Here is an 18,662-nt window from a genome sequence, read left to right on the forward strand (position 1 = left end):
AAATGGAGTTCAATGCAGCTAAATGTGAGGTGATTCACTTTGGGAAACTGACGTCACCATCCTAAGAAAAAGTCTTTCACTGTCTCCCCTATCTAATCCTCCTGATCATCTTATATATCTCTATCAAATCCCCTCTTAGCCTTCTTCTTTCCAATGAGAACAGACCCAAGTCTCTCAGCCTTTCCCCATAAGACCCTCCCTCCAGACCAGGCAACAACCTGGTAAATCTCCTCTGCTCCTTTTCCAATGCTTCCCACATCCTTCCTGAAATATGGGGACCAGAACTATACACAATATTCCAAGTGTGGCTGCACCAGCGTTTTGTATAGTTGCGGCATGATATTGCAGTTCCGGAACTCAATTCCTCTACCAATGAAACCTAACACACCGTATGCCTTCTTAACAGCACTATCCACCTGAGTGGCAACTTTCAGGGATCTATGCACCTGGACTCCAAGATCACTGCCTTCCTGTTATTCTTCCCAAAGTGAATCACCTCACATTTAGCTGCATTGAACTCCATTTGCCACCTCTCAGCCAAATTCTGCAGTTTATCCAAGTTCCCCTGCAACCTGTAACATTCTTCCAAATTGTCCAGCACTCCACCGACTTCAGTGTCGTCTGCAAATTTACTAATCCATCCACCTATGCCTGTGTCTAAGCCAATTAAAAAAACGACAAACCGCAGTCGTCCCAAAACAGATCCTTGTGGCACACCACTAGTAACCGGACTTCAGGCTGAATATTTTCCATAAACCACCACTCGCTGCCTTCTTTCAGAAAGCCAGTTTGTAATCCAAACTGCTAAATCACCCTCAATCCCATGCCTCTGCATTTACTTCAACAGACTACCATGTGGAACTTTATCAAAGGCTTTACAGAGGTCCACGTACACCACGTCAACTGCCCTACCCTCATCTACGTGCTTGGTAACCTTCTCAAAAAACTCTGAGGTTTGTGAGACACGACCTGCTCTTGATGAAACCATGTTGACTATCTGAAAATAAATTGTTGCTTGCTGAATGATTATAAATCCTATCTCTAATGTTCCTTTCCAAAAGCTTTCCTTCATCAGAAGTAAGGCTCACTGGTCTATAATTACCTGGGTCATCTCTGCTGCCCTTCTTGAACAAGGGCACAACATTTGCAATCCTCCACTCTGGTACTAAACCTGTAGACAATGACAACTCAAATATCAAAGCCAAAGGCTCTGCTATCTCCTCCCTCGCTTCCCAGAGAAACCTCGGATAAATCCCATCGGGCTCAGGGCACTTGTCTACTTTCACTCCTTCTAGAATTGATAACACCTGTGTGCAACTAACCTTGATCCTTTTGAGTCTAATATCTCGTACCTCATTCTTCTCCTCTACAATATTCTCCTTTTCCTGAGTGAAGACCGATGAGAGATATTCATTAACACCTCTCCAATCTCCACAGGGCCCACATTCAACTTCCCACTTCTGTCTTTGATTAGCCCTATTCCTACCCTAATCATCCTTTTATTCCTCACATACCTATAGAAAGCTTTAGGGTTCTCCTTTATGTGTTAAAGACTGCTCATGTCCTCTCTTTGCTCTTAACTCTCTCTTTAAATCCTTCCTAGCTGATCTGTAACTCTCCATCGCCTCATCTGAACCATCTTGCCTCATCATCACATAAGCCTCCTCCTTCTTTGTAACAAGAGATGCAATGTCTGTTGTAAACCACGGTTCCCTTCCCTTATCACTTCCTCCCTGCCGGACAGGACATACCTATCAAGGACACATCTGTTCCTTAAACCAGCTCCACACTTCTATTGTCCCCATCCCCTGCATTTTGCTACCCTATTCTATGCATCCTAAGTCTTGCCTAATTGCATAATAATTGCCCTTGCCCCATCAATAACTCTTGACCTGTGGCATGTTCCTATCCCTTTACATTGCTAAATGAAACCTAACTGAATTATGGTCACTCTCTCCAAAGTGCTCACCGTCCACTAAATCAAACACCTGGCCTGGTTCATTACCAAGCACCAGATCCAGTGTGACCTCCCCTCCTGTTGGCCCTTCGACATACTGTGTCAGAAAGCCCTCCTGCACACACTGGACAAACATTGATCCATACGACGTACTGGAATGAAAGCATTTCCAGTCAATGTTGGGGAAGTTAAAGTCCCCCATAATGACCACCCTGTTCCTTTCACTCCTACCCAGAATAATTTTGCTAATCCCCTCTTCCACCTCCCTGGTACTCTGCGGAGGCCTATAAAAAAACTCCAAGCAGTGTGACCTCTCCTCTCCTGTTTCTAACCTCAGCCCACATTACCTGAGTAGACGAGTCCTCATCAAAAGTTCTGTCAGCCACCGTTATACTATCCTTGACTAACAAGGCCACGCCTCTCCCTCTTTTACCGCCTTGCCTGTTCTTAATGAAAGATCAAAACCCTGGAACCTGCAACATCCATTCCTCACCCTGCTCTCTCCATGTCTCCGAAATGGCCACAACATCCAAGTCCCAGGTACCTATACGTGCTGCAAGCTCACCTATCTTATTGCGGATACTCTGGCGTTGAAGTAGACACACTTCAAATCATTTCACTGTCTGCCAGCACATTCCTGTGACCCTGAAATCCTGTCCCTGTCCTTCCTATTCTCATCCTCCTGTGCATTGCAGCTACACCCCCCCCCCGGTTCCCATCCCCCTGCTGAGCTAGTTTAAACCCACCCGAATAGCACCAGCAAATTTCCCACCCAGGATATTAGTACCCCTCTGGTTCAAGTGAAGACTGTCCTGTTTGTACAAGTCCCACCTTCCCCAGAATGAGTCCCAATTATCCAAAAACCTGAAACCCTCCCTCCTGCACCATCCTTGCAGCCAGGTGTTCAGCTGATATCTCTCCCTATTCCTTGCCTTGCTATCATGTGGCACAGGTAACAAACCAGAGATAACCACTCTGTTTGTTCTAGCCCTCAGCTTCCACCCTAACTCCCTGAAATCCTGCCTTACATCCCTATCCCTCTTTCTGTGGGAGATTAGAAATGTTGTTTTTGCAGATGGGTGATGGGATGTAGTAGGGGGAAGGGAAGCGGAATTCTTGTAGCATGTAGCAAACATAAGGCTACGACTTTAATGAATATAGAGGGTCTTTTAAAGAAAATAGTTTTAAGCTAGGAAATAACTTTAAAGTGTTGTAGTTGACCACAAGAAGAAGCAGCAGGGGTATTTCACAATAAAGCTGAAGTAAAGTGATTCCACAATGAAGTGATTCCGCAACTTGTAAACTGAATAAGAAAGCGAACAGGCTCTGTTTTGGCACGCATTTCTGCTTGATTGCAGAAGCGTCCAGTACTTAGAAGACTGTAATAAATTGTTCTTGTTTCCAAGGCTTTGTCTCAGGCTGATTGATTTGTGAGTGAGTTCTGTTTCTCACAATTGGGCGCCTCGTTCCGGGATCCAGGACTCAGACCGCTCGACACTCTTGGGATGACCGGGGAGGTGCACCTCGCTGATTTCGGTGATCTCTGACTCCCTTGCTTGTCGTTCGCGGTTTGGGCGAGTACGATCCGGACTGGGAGACCCTGGAAACAAGGCGGGCAGACGCGGCGGGTTCTGTCGGGCAGCTCTTGTGCACAAGACCCGGGTAGGGAAAGGTCTTAAAGGATATATCCGGGCAACCGGGGGCAGCGGTATTTGCTACAAGAATTGCTGCGGGACGGGGTGCACTGAAATGACCAGGTAACTCTGTGCACAGACCAAGGTAAGAAGAGAGACCTTTTATGTCTTGCCTTGGTGGTCGGGACATGTAAAAGTATGGGGAATTGGCGATATATAAAATTAAGCATATGTCAATGGAAAACAGCCCGTGTCAGAAGGGCTAGTAGTTGAAGGGCTACTGAGGATGCCCTTCATAACTAACTTATGACCAGACGTCCAGATGAATATTCAAAAGCTAGAGGAGTCGTTGCGGAAAGCTCAAAGTGTCTGTGAGACACGGTGTCTGTGTGTGTGTGTGAGAGAGAGAAAGAGCTGTACAGCAACTAGAAAGTTTAACCCGTTGTGATTTGGTTTGAATGCACATTTGTTTGTTGGTGATTGAATGTTTCTGCTTTGTTCCCTGGAGCTTGAGATCCGGGATTGTTTTGAATCTGATTTCTACTATGGAAATTTTAACATGATTTCTTTTAAGGTTAAGGATTTTGCAGATAATGAAATAAAATGTTAACTCCTGTTCTTTTTACAGGTCATGACTGCCTTACTATCAGTTTCTAACTAATCTCTTTTATCCTTCCATAAAAGTGATTTATGGAGAACAGTTGAAGTCTCAAAAAGCATATAGTTAATCAGATTAATTGGACGAGTAAGGTGTCTAGTCAGGACCCTGAAGGGGGTGTGGAAGAAGGTGACACCGGATCTCGTTAAGATTAATTAAATTAGCAACAATGGGAGGCACGGGGAGTTGGCTGGGTAACGATCGATCTGTAAATAACGTTAAAGGGGAATATATTTCACCCAACAGTCCTTTGGGGAGAATGTTGGGAAATTGGGAACACAACTCCCCGACACGGGGGAAAGATAAGGCTATAATGGTAAACTACTATTGTTGTTTTGTCTGGACTAGATAAAGTATTAAGGCGCCTGGTATTTTTTGGCCCATATTTGGGTCCGATGAGGATTGGCTGTGTCAAGGTCTTAATATATATGTCAATCGGAAAGAAGTGTACAGTCAAAAAGAGTCCGATTATGCGGCTTGTTGGATAGGGAGCGCGGGAGTAAAATTATGTCCCATGAATAGGGAGGAATCAGGGAAAGAACAGAAAAAGAATGAACAAGGGAAGCCCCAATGGGATCCCTTAACGTGTTTGCCGCCCCCATATACTACTCCCCGGAACGAGCCTCCAGCTCCGAAAGTAGAACTGAGTCCAGACACAGAAATGGGAACGGACTCTGAACTAAAAGATGCAGAACCTGGGGGGGGTCCCAGAGTCACTCGAGCCACCACACGTAAAGGAGGGGCAGAGATAATGGAAAATGTAAAATTATGTCCCTTACGAGAGGTTCCGATTGGGGAAGGTACAATCGGATATGTAAACGCTCCCTTAACGAGCAGTGAAGTTAGGGTCTTTACAAAGGAAATGAAAAGTTTAATAGAGGATCCGGTTGGACTAGCCGAACAATTAGAGCAATTCCTAGGGCCTAATTTATATACCTGGGGAGAACTGATGGCAATTTTAGGAACATTATTTTCAGGGGAAGAACGAGGTATGATTTGGAAAGCAGCTTTATAGGAATGGGAAAAGAGGCAACCAGTTGGGGAAGAAGGGGCCCCAGCAGAACAGAAATTCCCAAATATTGACCCTCATTGGGAAAATAATGACAGAGAAGATAGGGAGTCAATGCGGGATCTATGAGAAATGGGAATATTAGGAATTAAAGAGGCGGCACCAAGATCATAAAACTTTGTTAAGGTCTTTGAAGTACGACAAGAGAAGGATGGAACCCCTTCTGCATTTCTTAAAAGGCTCAAGGAGGCCACAAGGAAGTGTTTTTTGGAATGGATCCCGATAATCAGACAGCACAGGGACTCTTAAAGGTCCAGTTTGTAACTAAATCATGGCCGGACATACGAAAGAAATTACAGAAATTAGATGGATGGAGTGAAAGACAGATGGAAGATCTGTTACGTAAGGCACAGAAAGTGTATGTGAAAAGGGAAGACAAGAAGCAGAAACAGAAAGCCAAAATGATGGTGGAGGCAGTAGAAGAAATAACAAAAAGGAGACTGGGATCAAGGGATAACAGGAAGAGTAGGGGAGGACACGAAAGACAAGGGTCAGATACCTGGGAAAGGAGGCAACAAACCAGAGATAACCACTCTGTTTGTTCTAACCCTCAGCTTCCACCCTAGCTCCCTGAAATCCTGCCTTACATCCCTATCTCTCTTTTTTTTGTGGTTAGCACTGCTGCCTCACAGCACCAGAGCCCCCGGTTCAATTCCCTCCCCCCCCCCCCCCCTCCTCCACCGTGTCTGTGTGGGTTTCCTCCCACAGTCCAAAGACGTGTGGGTTAGGGTGAATTGGCCAAGCTAAATTGCCCCGTCGTGTTAGGTGACGGGGAATGGGGCTGGGTGTTTTGCTCTTCGGCGGGTCGGTGTGGACTTGTTGGGCCGAAGGGCCTGTTTCCACACTGGAGGGAATCTGATCTAAAGTTCCGGAATTTATATATTGATGAACTGAAACCTGCAACCCATTCTAAAAGATGAAGGACTCAGCAGCGGTCCAGGTTTGTTCCAAATATTGCATCGGTTGCATGACACTGTGATGTTTTGCTATTAATTCTGTGTCTTATGATCCTGCAGCACAGCGACACGCAGAAGGAGCAGCGCTGCAGAAGCTAATGCTTCCAAATACACCTGGGTGGGCGGGGTTTACCAGGAGGGGCGGGGTTTACAATCTGCGTTCAGAAGGGGCGGGACTTACGCGTCGCTTTGGCGGAGGAAGGCCTGGACAAGGACAAGGGGGCGTGGCCATCCCAAAGCTGGAAGTGTGCCCGCGGCCTGTTTTCTCCACTGGAGTCTCGGCTGCAGCAAGTATGGTAAAGTTTTATCAATATTTCCTTTTACAGAGTTTGTATTTAATAACCAGTAATGGCTACTCAATATCATCATAAAGTCCCAAAATGCAATTCATTTCAACCCATAACAGATAAGCACTAAGAGTTAATTTTCCAACAGCCTCGGCACTAAAATGGTCTCACAAGGGAACGGCTGTGAATGTTATCACTTGGTGTCCTGTTCACACAGATTCACTGATGCTGAGGCAAACGTTCTTAATTGCCTCACAGCATCCTGTTATCGCTTGGTGAGCCCAGGTGTTCCTATCTTTAAGTTCTCTCCTCTTTCTGAGCCTTCCTGCCTGTTTATTTTCTAGTGCAGTAAATGTATTCAATAATTCAGCATTACATTTTAGTCTGAATGTTTAAAGACAAGTTTTAAGGCTATAGACTTTCTCACCCAGATGCCCACACCCTCATTCCTCCCTTTGATTGCACCGCGATCACTGAAAGAGAAGGCTAATCCAAACGAATGCCCTTCAAGGTGGTCCAGCCATCAACATCCTGCAGAGCGGCACCACCATCTTCGCAGCTCATCTGGTCATTTTATCATCGCCATCGACATGTGTGGGTGAACCATCGGATCGCAAAAGCAGCATCTTTTGGGGCAAATCTATATCACTAAGGGACCTCATAAGCCTAGCAATTAAATACCTAACAATACCAATACCGACAAACAGACATCGCTAAATTGATAAGCCAATTGTACCATGAGCCCGATCTGCAGTTTCCCCAACTGGTCCCTTCAGTCATTCTGGATCTCTGCTTGTGTCTTAGTTAATATTGCCAGTGAGATCGGGAGTGCCCATAGTGCATTTATCTTGGACAATGGTGCAGACCTCACCCTCCCGGGCGAGTATATAGTCTAAGGCATACTGATTCTGCACAGAGTAAAGACACAGGTCTGATAATCCCAGTTTACTCTGTTTCAGAGCCTCTTTAGTCTTATTTCCTCGAATGGTCAGGCCGCAAAAGAGGGAATTGCGGTTCTTTTAACTTGTCACTCCTGCCGATCCTTCCAACCTCAGGGTACTCTGGATTCCCCAGCCTATCGGGTGTCCTGTATTGTCACCCAGTCCCTTGGGATCATTCCAGTTGGAGCAAGGTTGGCTGAGACCGACCGCTGCATCCTCCTCAGATGGAGGTTCCATCGACTTGTCCACCGGCCAGGACAAGGTACTGTTGTGGGGACAAGGGCTCCGATGGTGACCTTATGAGGGACATCTTTGCCATCCAGGACAAGGAAATTGGTAGCTTTACCTTTACCTTAAGAAATAATAGTCTGGTTTGGTGTATATTAGGGAGAGTTTGTCAAAATAGGTTACTGAAATGTTACAGCAGGGGGTCTGGTCAGATCTACAGGAGTAAAGGGTCGACGTTTTAGATTAGATTAGATTAGATTAGATTACTTACCGTGTGGAAACAGTGATGAATAGATTGGAATCGGAGACTGGGGACAGGCAAGTAAGTCATCTCCCGATAGAGAGGAGTAACATACTACTGCCTCTGGGGTGAATAGCGTTCTGTGGGCCTGTATAAATATGTTATTTGTGGATTGAGGAGTTTCCCCTATCAGTCCACACCGCCCCGCCGAAGCGCAACCCCCCCATACCCTTACACATCTACCCCTTAGCTAACACTACGGGCAATTTACCATGGCCAATTCACCTGACCTGCACATCTTTGGACTGTGGGAGGAAACTGGAGCACCCGGAGGAAACCCACGCAGACACGTGGCGAATGTGCAAACTCCACGCAGTCAGTCGCCTGAGGCAGGAATTGAACCCGGGTCTCTGGAGCTGTGTGGCAGCAGTGCTAAGCACTGTGCCACCGTACCGCCCACGGTCCTCAGAATGCTGTTCCCATTGGGCTCTTCTTTAGCTCTATTGTACATGGTTTTGGTGACAGTATCAGGTTCTGAAAAGAGAAAAGGCCTATAAATGCACAAGGGAAGGGTTCCGTTCCAGGTCCATGTGCCGCATAAGGCCTGCTGTACCCCAGCCAGTGTTACACCAGCTGTTTGTATACACAGACCGGAGGTATTGGAAAGTGATATTTCTCTTCATGGGTTCGACAGTAGGAAGTCTGATGAATTGATTGGAATCGGGGACTGGGGACGGGGCAAGTAAGTCATCTCCCGATAGAGAGGAGTAACATACTACTGCCTCTGGGGTGAAGAGCGTTCTGTGGGCCTGTATAAATAAGTTGTTTGTGGATTGAGGAGTTTCCCCTATCAGGGTTCTCTTTTCTCGAGTCGGCCTGTCCTACAAAAAGGGACTATGTTCCTGGGCATATGTACCATAATAACAGGGTTGATCATTTTTATCTTCACTGGGCTTGCGTCTGCAGATAAAATCAAAAAAACATGGTAACGACATGGTAACTCCCACTGATTTCTACTGTCCAGATGGACCATCTGGTCTTTCTGATGTAAGAGTCCATTGCAATAATCAATCTTCATCACATTCCACACGTCAAAGGCGTCTGGTCCGGTGCACTGGACGACATCTCCTCAGTATGGGTGGTGGATAATCTCTGATCATTCCTGGTCGCATCCATAGTTAGTGGCTTTCTCCATCAGGATGTTGTACGTGATCAGAAAGGTGAGGAGATAAGCGATCCCCCACATGTCCCTCCTCTTAGTTCAAGTATCTGTAATAAGATTAACATTAGAACAACAGCAAAATTCAAAACCCAACTGGACAGGGTCCACTCCTTTTTTTGAGATCCCAGTATTCTCTCCTCCTCTACCCCACTTTTGATTGGTGCGGTCAATCAATTTACAATGGTGCAGTTGGACCCAAGCTGAGCACCCAGCGACTGGGACCGCCGTAGGGGTGGGAAGTAAAACCTGGAAGGTGCCATCCCAACGAGGTTGGAGACCTTTGCCAGTCCAGTTCTTGACGAGCACCAATGAACCAGGCTCTATCCGTGACGAGGCTGATAGGGAGGGAACATCGCTGTAGGCCGCACGCTCCCGGGAGTGAAAGGCACGCATAACATTAGTTAGAGCAAGAACATAACCAATGATTGATTTGGTCATGTGGTGGAAGTGGACTGAGAAGGGAGCTGAATCGTTCCAAGGGGTACGGAGGCAGTGACCAGAGAAACTCTCAGCTGGAGACAGTCGTGTCTTGCCCACAGACATGGATCGCATCTGGAATAAGGCCACAGTGATTAGCATAACCAGGAGAGGCCACTCTCTGCCATTAATTTGGCAAGTTTAGTCTTGCATCTGGTTAAAACATTCAACAAGGCCGGCCGCCTGAGGATAAGCACCATGCAGTTGCCGACAAATACAAAGCTGGGAACAGAGTTCTCCGTTAATATTACCTACTAAGTGTGGTCCATTGTCTGAGCTAATGCACGCAGGTATACTGAAGTGGGGAATTATTTCCTTAAACAAAATCTTCACCACAGTCTCAGCAGTAGCGTTAGGAGGAGGTTAGGCTTCAATCCACTTACAAAAGACATCAACAATAAGCAAAACATATTTATAGTAACTCAACTCATTTCTCCAACTCAATGAAGTCCAGTTGAAGTGTCTCCAAGGGACCCTCCTGCAAGGGAGTTCTCGTAGAGATACTTGAACTAAGAGGTGGGGGATCACCTACCCACTGACCTGTTTGATCACGTACAACATCCTGATTGGGAAAGCCACTGACTGAGTATCGATGCGATCTGAAATGATCTGAGATTATCCTCATGTCATTTGGTGCACCAGATCAGACGCTTTCAACATGGAGTCGCTTGAGCGATGGCGTGAGCTGCCAGAGGAAGTGGTGGGTGCTGATACGATGACAAGTTAAAAGGCTCCTGGATGGTCATATGAATATGAAGGGTTCAGATGGGTCAGGGCCAAGTGATGGCAAATGCGACTGGAGTCATAGAGATGTACAGCACAGAAACAGACCCTTCGGTCCAACCCGTCCTTGTTAGCGCGGAGTGAGAACAGAGGGGGAGAGAGAGTGGGATGGTGCTTTCAATTTTGTGGAATAACAAAAGACAAGAATATTCCACAGAAAGTAGAATTGCTTGTTCAGAATTTCTACCCTTGTCTGATAGTGATAATTTTTATAATCCCTTTTTGCACAGTATTTGAAGATCTGAAGTCGAAAGATTCAAAATCAACAGATGAAGGGCTTATGCCCGAAACGTTGACTCTCCTGCTCCTTGGATGCTGCCTGACCTGTTGTGCTTTTCCAGCGCCACACATTTCGACTCTGACTGTCCAGCGTCTGCAGTTCTCACTTTGACGTCAATGTCTGACAGTCACTCAATCCATCGGGACCGCAATAATTTTCAACTATGATTCTGTGAGAAGGAGCAAAGCTTTTTGGTTCCTGTTTGAGTACGTTTTCAGTATCAGTGGGACTGGATGAGACACCCTACTGTTGCAGCGCACTGAGTGTGGAGCCTGAAACAGTTATACAGCTGGGAAAGAGGAATTGACGGCAGGGAGGGGCTGTATGCGTGTTTGTGTGTAACTGAAGCTTCAGCCATGGAGAAAACAGAGGAATCGCACCTTTTGGAGAAACAATGGAAGTGTGGTGACTGCGGGAAAAGTTTCTGTTACCCTGGACTCTCATTGGCACAGCCACACTGGGGAGAGGCCATTCCCCTGCCCCGAGTGTGGGAAGGCCTTCAGCAATTCCTCTACCCTGCTGACCCACCAATGGGTTCACACAGGTGAGGGGCCCTTCAGCTGCCCAGAGTGTGGGAAGTGCTTTACCCAGGTCTCAACCGTGCTGACCCACCGGCAGGTTCACACCAGGAAGAGGCCGTTCACCTGCTGTCAGTGCAGGAAGGCTTACACCTGCTCCTCTGCCCTGCGGAGGCACCAGCAAGTTCACCTGTCGGGGAATTGAAACAGTGATGGCCAAGTTGCATCCTTGGATTGAAATTGCTGAGTGAGGCAATACTTCTTCCGGGTTACAGCTGTACCACGGATCCAATTACAAAGGGACGACTGGGTGTTAACCATTAGTAAAGAATGTGAGGTGGGGGAAGTTTATGTGCTTTGACCTTGAGCTGTTTAAAACGCAGCTACTTTTTCTCTACCTTTTTGCAGGGGGGGATCTGAAGCTGTAACAAAGTTGGGTCGCAATAAAGGTTACCTGAACTTACCGCCGGGCTCAGATTCTCATTGAAAGCTTTGATCTCCAAGAGGTTTTTGTTTTAAAGCTGATCAGTTCTTTCAGCCTCCTGCACTAAGCTTCCAATGTTGTCTATCAGATGGAGCAGTGAATGAGGAGCCAGTATCATTAGAAATTGTGAATTTTTCAGGATTGTAGAGTGCATCATTTCATCGGCATTGTAAAGTTTACTGGCAGCATCGGGAGGTGTGGGCTGTGTTCAGTGGAAACGATGTGGAGGAGCCGGTGGTGGACTTGGCCTGGGTAAAGTGAAAAATCACCGAATACCAGGTTATAGTCCAACAGGTTTATTTGGAAGCACTAGCTTTCGGAGCGCTGCTCCTTCACCGGGTCGCTGTGGAGCAGGTTCAAAAGACACAGAATTTTTGGAAAAACTCACAGTGTCATGCAACTGATAGGATATACTGAACAAACCTAGATTGCTGTTAAGTCTTCCATCTTTGAGAATGGATTGCAGGTTTTGGTTCATTAATCCGTAAATCCCAGAACATCTTTTCAGTTACGTTCTTGAGATGACTTAAGGTTTTATTTTTAAAAAGGCTGACAGTTCAGACAATGCATTAAAGGTGTGACGTTCGAGTCTGTCATACCCCAATCTTGGATCAGACTGGTTCTATTTCCAAAGTAGGAATTTATAAAATATTACATGGATTGACTGCCTGCAGTTTCTGCACTTTTTGAGCAAAGTAGAATGTACCTGCAAATAATTCTGCCAATTCAAATTAACTTTGTGGAGTTATTTGTGTGTGTGTGCATGTGAGTTTGTGTGCATGCTTGGTATAGAGTATAAGCCTGTGAGAGTGTTGGGGGGTGTATGTATGTGTATATGTATGAGAGAAGTATGAATAAAAGCAAAGGGTTGCATTTTGCTGAAACAAGGAAGGATGGACCTATACAGGTGATGGTAGGGCCTTGAGCCTTGTTGGAGAACAGAAACATGAGAGGATTCAGGTGCATAGCTGCATCACTGGGAGACAGGGTGGTTAAGAAGGCGTTTAGCACACTTGCCTTCATTGTTCACCCCACTGAGTATAGGGGTTGGGGCATCATGTTGAGGTTGTACAGGATGTTGGTGAGGCCACTTTTAGAGTACTAAGTACAGTTCTGGTGGCCCTGTAATAGGAAGAATACTATTAGAGAGGGTTTAATAAAGATTTACCAGAAGGTTGTAAGGACTGGAGAGTTTGAGTTATAAGGAGAGACTGGGAGACTTTTCACTGAAGTGCAAGAGGTTGAGTGGTGATGTCATTGAGATTTATAAAACCATGAGGAGTGGAGGTAAGGTGAATAGCAAAGGGCTCTTCCTTAGTGTAGAGGTGCTCAAAACTAGGAGGCATAGTTTTAAATGAGAGGGGAGAGAGATTTAAAAGGAGCCTGAGGGACAACGTTTTGGTACTGGGTGGTTTGCAAATGGAATGAACTTGCTGAGGAAGTGGTAGATGCGGGGACAGTTACAACATTTTCATGACATTCGGATGGGTACATGAATAGAAAGGTTTAGAGGGATATGGGCCAAATGTAAGTAAGTGGGACTAGTTATTTTGGGAATTGGACGAGTTGGACCGAAGGGTCTATTTCTGTGTTGTCTGCCTCTATGAACCAGAAGTGATCTTATTGAAACCAGTAGAATTCTGAAAGGGGCTTGACAGGATAGATGCTGATCAAATGCTCCTTTGTGGTGGGAGTCATAGAATCCCAACAATGTGGAAGCAGGCCATTCGGCCCATCTATTCCACACTGGCCCTCCGAAGAGCATCGCACCCATACCTAACCCCTTTTTCCATTTTTCGCATGGCTAATCCACCCTAACCTACACCCGAAAATACAGAGGAGGAAGTATTGGATGTCTTGAAACATAAAGGTGGATAAATCCCCAGGACCTGATCAGGTGTAGCCTAGAGCTCCATGGGAAGCTAGAGAAGTGATTGCTGGGCCTGTTGCTGAGATATTATCATCAATAGTCACAGGTGAGGTGCCAGAAGACTGGAGCTTGGCTAACATGGTTCTACTGTTTAAGAAGGGTGATAGACCAGTAAGCCTGATGTCATTGGTGGGCAAGTTGTTTGGAGGGAGTCCTGAGGGACAGGATATATATGTATTTGGAAAGGCAAGGACTGATTAGGGATAGTCAAATGACATTGTGCATGGGAAATCATGTCTCACAAACTTGATTGAGGTTTTCTGAAGAAGTAACAGAGAGGATAAATGAGGGCAGAGCAGTAGATGTGATTTATATGGACTTCAGTAAGACATTCAACAAGGTTCCCCATGGGACACTGATTAGCAAGGTTAGATCTCACAGAATACAGGGAGAACTAGCCATTTGGATACAGAATGGGCTCAAAGGTAGAAGACAGAGGGTGGTGGTGGAGGGTTGTTTTTCGGACTGGAGGCCTGTGACCAGTGGAGTGCCACAAGGATCGGTACTGGGCCCTCTACTTTTTGTCATTTACATAAATGATTTGGATGTGAGCATAAGAGGTACAGTTAGTAAGTTTGCAGATGACACCAAAATTGGAGGTGTTCTGGACAGTGAAGAGGGTTATCTCAGATTACAACAGGATCTGGACCCGATGGGCTGATAAATGACAAATGAAATTTAATTCAGATAAATGCGAGGTGCTGCATTTTGGGAAAGCAAACCTTAACAGGACTTCTTTACTTAATAGTAAGGTCCTAGGGAGTGTTGCTGAACAAAGAGACCTTGGAGTGCAGGTTCATAGCTCCTTGAAAGTGGAGTTGTAGGTAGATAGGATAGTGAAGAAGGTGTTTGGTATGCTTTCCTTTATTGGTCAGAGTATTGAGTACAGAAGTTGGGAGGTCATGTTGCGGCTGTACAGGACATTGGTTAGCCCACTTTTGGAATATTGCATGCAATTCTGGTCTCCTTCCTATCAGAAAGATGTGAAACTTGAAAGGGTTCAGAAAAGATTTACAAGGATGTTGCCAGGGTTGGAGGATTTGAGTTATAGGGAGAAACTGAACAGGCTGGGGCTGTTTTCCCTGGAGCGTCGGAGGCTGAAGGGTGACCTTATAGAGGTTTACAAAATTATGAGGGGCATGGATAGTATAAATAGACCAAGTCTTTTCCCTGGGGTCGGGGAGTCCAGAACTAGAGGGCATAGGTTTAGGGTGAGAGGGGAAAGATATAAAATATACCTAAGGGGCAACATTTTCATGCAGAGGGTGGTACGTGTATGAAATGAGCTGCCAGAGAATGTGGTGGAGGCTGGTACAATTGCAACATTTAAGAGGCATTTGGATGGGTATATGAATAGGAAGGATATGGGCCGGGTGCTGGCAGGTGGAACTTGATTGGATTGGGATATCTGGTCGGCATGGACAGGTTGGACCAAAGGGTCTGTTTCCATGCTGTACATCTCTATGACTCTAAAAGCAAGTTGTAGACAAGTAAAAAGGCTGACCAGGCAAGGAGGTGGTTAACAACCTCAGGGCATCCCTCTTAAACCATGCATCCTGTTTGTTTACAAATTAAACATGCTCCAGCTCTTTTCCTATCTGCTTTCTGGAAATCTGGGTGACACCAGGTTTGTAATACAGTACTAACCATTCCCTCCTTGCCCATGTGTGTACAATAATGCACATAATCAATTGAAAAAGGCAGCAGCAAAGAAGGAACACAAAGTAGTCCATCAGGGGTCACCCACATTTCGGTTTGAGAATTGAGGGAGAATCCTATTTGAGGCCATAGTTTGTGCTGCTCAGCAGGGGGCCTCCCCTGTAATTTCAGTCCCATACCCAGGCCTGGCGTACCTGTCCCCATATTGTCTCTATCTGGGTTTTGCTGGGGACCCACTGGGACCAGAAGTTTGGGGTGTCAGGCTGCCTGCTTGGCAGCAGCATCCATCTGCTCATTCCTTTGGAGACTGTATCCATTGCCTCAGCATGAGCTGAACATCTTGATAGCTGCCAGATTGCTTGGACAAAACAGCATTACTATTCGTCTGCCCCGTGGGGGTTACAAATCCTCTATGTTCCCACAAGTCTCTGTAATCATGGGTCACACCAAAAGCACAGTGAGAGTTGAAGATCTCAACACTGGGAGGGGTCTCTCAGTTCCAAGATCGGTCAAAAGAACACTAGGATTATGGTTTGCTTCAGCAAGGTTTCACACTTTAATTTGTAACGGCCGGGCAAAGATTTGTCCAGCAACACAGATATTAAAAGATTCTGTGTTCCTTGGAGAAACTGCGTGATTAACTTGGAATAAAATATCAATTTTCATATGTTTCTTAAGAGACAGTACAGTCTTAATTACATAGTAAATCCAATAAAATTACATAATGGACAACAGGTTAACCCAATGATATTTCCTGGGAAATAATGTTGTTTCACATGCATTATCTCCTCATACCTGTGCTTCAAGGTTAGCTAGGATGGTTAGTAATGTCCTATCTAGCTTAATTAGATCCATACTATGAAGAAGGCATTGTTTGCTTAATCTGTGATTCAGTTAGCTCAGGAATGCAGAAATGCAGCTTTTAGCCATTTTAAACACAGTGTTAATGTGTAGCCTGAAGCCACGTTGTTATATTACTTTATATTGAGATGCTATTTTGTGGTTAATAAAAGCTCCTGACAACAGCCTAAATCCAGGTATTAGATCCTCATCTGGTGTCGACCTGCTCCGTCACTCAAAAGAAAACTAGATTTACAATTTAAAGCCATATGTGCTATTCTGCTAAATTAATCCAGTTGATTTGTTTTTGTTTAAAAATGTGAAAACCTCGTGAACAGTTCTTCCAGTTAATCACTGGATATTCAAATTTCTCTTCAAATTAAAGGTCATAACAGAACTGGGTGTCATTGTGGGATTTTGAATCTGGAGGGTGTGCTTGTGAAGGTTGAATCAACAATATTTCAAAGTGAATGTTATCGTGTTCAGTACTAAGACTTTCTGGAGATGAAAAATTTGCCCTTGTGTGTTTTGCAACACTTAACCAAGGTCAGTTCCAGAGAATATGCAGTCATGTTGATCCGAGAGTTAAGAGCTGGCACAAACATCAGAAATAATGGAGGCAGGAGCACAGCAATTAGAGTCAGAAAGTTAGCCAAAAATATAAAAACAGGAAGAAAAGTTTCATCAGCTTTTCTTAAAAAAAGTTAAGAAAAGAAAGTGTTGGTTCTGTAGAAAATGAGTCTGGGGATTCAATAACGGAGGATAAAGAGATGGTAGATGAATTGAAAAGAGCTTGAATCTGTCCACTAGAGAGGATACAAGTAACACCCTAGAACTAGCTGGAAATCAGGAATTGAAAGGGAAGGAGGAACTGAAGACAGTTACAATTACCAGGGAAGTAGTATTGAGTAAACTGTTGGAACTACGAGTTCACAAGTCCCAGTTGGCCAAAGTATTTCATTCTAGACCCTTAAAGAAAAATTAGCTGGTGATATAGTTAATGCATTGGTTTTAATTTTCCAAATGTCATTAGTTTCAGGGGAGGTTTCTTTAGATTGGAAAACTCCTTCCTTCAAAAAGGCAGACCGAGAACAGGAAACTGCAGACCATTTACCTTAACATATGCCATAGGGAAAATGTTCAAAGCTATGATTAAAGATGTGATGACAGGGCACTTGTATAAGTTCAGGCAGCGTGAATCTGTTTTTGTCATTGGGAAATAATGTAATAATGTTTTGAAGAACTGCCTCTCCGCACTGCGACTGAGCTGATAAATCTCATCCTAGTTTCAAACTTCCAGCTCAGCACTGTCCCCATGACTTGTCCGACCTGCCTATCTCCTTTTCCTGGATCAATGGTGCTGGAAGAGCACAGCAGTTCAGGCAGCATCCGAGGAGCTTCAGCAAAATCGACGTTTCGGGCAAAAGCCCTTCATCAGGAATAAAGGCAGAGAGCCTGAAGCGTGGAGAGATAAGCTAGAGGAGGGTGGGGGTGGGGAGAGAGTAGCATAGAGTACAATGGATGAGTGGGGGAGGAGATGAAGGTGATAGGTCAGGGAGGAGAGGGTGGAGTGGATAGGTGAAAAAGGAGATAGGCAGGTAGGACAAGTCCGGACAAGTCAAGGGGACTGGAAGTTTGAAACTAGGATGAGGTGGAGGAAGGGGAAATGAGGAAACTGTTGAAGTCCACATTGATGCCCTGGGGTTGAAGTGTTCCGAGGCGGAAGATGAGGCGTTCTTCCACCAGGCATCGGCGGTGACGGAGTGGCGGTGAAGGAGGCCCAGGACCTCCATGTCCTCGGCAGAGTGGGAGGGGGAGTTGAAATGTTGGGCCACGGGGCGGTTTGGTTGATTAGTGCGGGTGTCTCGGAGATGTTCCCTAAAGCGTTCTGCTCGGAGGTGCCCAGTCTCCCCAATGTAGAGGAGACCGCATCGGGAGCAACGGATACAATAAATGTTATTAGTGGATGTGCAGGTAAAATTTTGATGGATATGGAAGGCTCCTTTAGGGCCTTGGATAGAGGTGAGGGAGGAGGTGTGGGCACAGGTTTTACAGTTCCTGCGATGGTAGGGGCAAGTGCCAGGATGGGAGTGTGGGTCGTAGGGGGGCGTGGACCTGACTACGTAGTCACAGAGGGAACGGTCTTTGTGGAAGGCAGAAAGGGGTGGGGAGGGAAATATATCCCTGGTGGTGGGGTCTTTTTGGAGGTGGCGGAAATGTTGGCGGATGATTTGGTTTATGCGGAGGTTTGTAGGGTGGAAGGTGAGCACCAGGGGCGTTCTGTCCTTGTTACGGTTGGAGGGGTGGGGTCTGAGGGCAGAGGTGCGGGATGTGGACGAGATGCGTTGGAGGGCATCTTTCACCACGTGGGAAGGGAAATTGCGGTCTCTAAAGAAGGAGGCCATCTGGTGTGTTCTGTGGTGGAACTAATCCTCCTGGGAGCAGATACGGCGGAGGCGGAGGAATTGGGAATACGGGATGACATTTTTGCAAGAGAT

The 18,662-nt window shown here is 45.8% G+C and overlaps 1 protein-coding gene across 1 annotated transcript in view; it reads right to left on the reverse strand.

Annotated features, from left to right (window-relative positions):
- The window catches only part of LOC148143160 (uncharacterized), a 223,379-nt gene that overhangs the window by 138,186 nt on the left and 66,531 nt on the right, over positions 1-18,662 (reverse strand). The window lies entirely within an intron of this gene.

This window comes from Chiloscyllium plagiosum, unplaced genomic scaffold (assembly GCF_037043375.1).
Source record: "Chiloscyllium plagiosum isolate Xiang-an unplaced genomic scaffold, Cpla_swu_hap1 HiC_scaffold_27, whole genome shotgun sequence".
NCBI classification, from domain to species: domain Eukaryota; kingdom Metazoa; phylum Chordata; class Chondrichthyes; order Orectolobiformes; family Hemiscylliidae; genus Chiloscyllium; species Chiloscyllium plagiosum.